This window comes from Tachypleus tridentatus, chromosome 10 (assembly GCF_004210375.1).
Source record: "Tachypleus tridentatus isolate NWPU-2018 chromosome 10, ASM421037v1, whole genome shotgun sequence".
Lineage (NCBI taxonomy): Eukaryota > Metazoa > Arthropoda > Merostomata > Xiphosura > Limulidae > Tachypleus > Tachypleus tridentatus.
The window spans coordinates 179427160-179428186 of NC_134834.1; positions in this window are offsets into that span (position 1 = coordinate 179427160).

Sequence of the window (1027 nt, forward strand, 5' to 3'; positions counted from 1 at the left end):
CCGGTACTTAGTATCGGAACTTAATTTAAAAGGCGATACTTGTATCGGAACTTATATAAGCTGCTTTGTCGATTTTTATATTTACACGTAATTTTTTTACTTTTTTCAAAAAATAGGTCCACTTGAGCCAGCTGAGTACCTCTACTTTTTTAAAAAATTTCATCCCTTACCAAGATATATTGTTTTATTTTGTTTTTTAAAGATTGCACTAGATTTAAGTACCAATAATAATAATCAACAAAATTAAAATCACTCTCTCATACCAGTAAAATATCCTTTATGCCTGTATTGATAATAAAACTTATGGCAAAGCAGTAAACAAGGGTTGATCAATTTTAGAGTTATAGAGCAGACCCCCATTAGTACAGTGATAAGTCTACGGCTTTATAAGCTAAAATCAGGGGTTCGATTTCCCTCGCTGGGCTCAGCAGATAGCCCCATGCGGCTTTGCTATAAACACACACACACGCAGTTATAGAACAAGTGAAGTACAATAAAAACAAATAACTGCTGCCACTTCCTCACGCACTTCGTGGATTATGGTTAAATACCTGAATAAATTGGAAAAAAAAAATGAATGGCTGTTTTTATACATTTCTTAAAGGGGTGTTTTGAAAGTACTGCCGAGAATTTTTGAAAATAATATTTATATTACTACATATAACAGGGGTAGTGTTTTCAAAACAACTTCGTTTACCAACTCTCGAAAATCGACTGGAAATGCCAAGAAGCTCTAATCCTGAGAAACATACTCTTGTTCAAAGAATGCATAAACTTCGCGAAGAGTCTCTTAAAAGATCAGTTCATACTTTACTTGTTGAACAGTTCTCAGGTTGTGTTTGTGACAAGTAGTTACTTCTTAATAAAAAAAATCTTACATTTGCAAAGTATGAACATTTGATTTCTTATATTATTGAGCTACAAGACGACTCTCTGAAGCAATGGGTGGAAAAAACAAAGTGACCATTCGACATACGTAAACAAAACTACAATTTTCGATCTGCTGACACTGTTTGTTTTGTTTTTG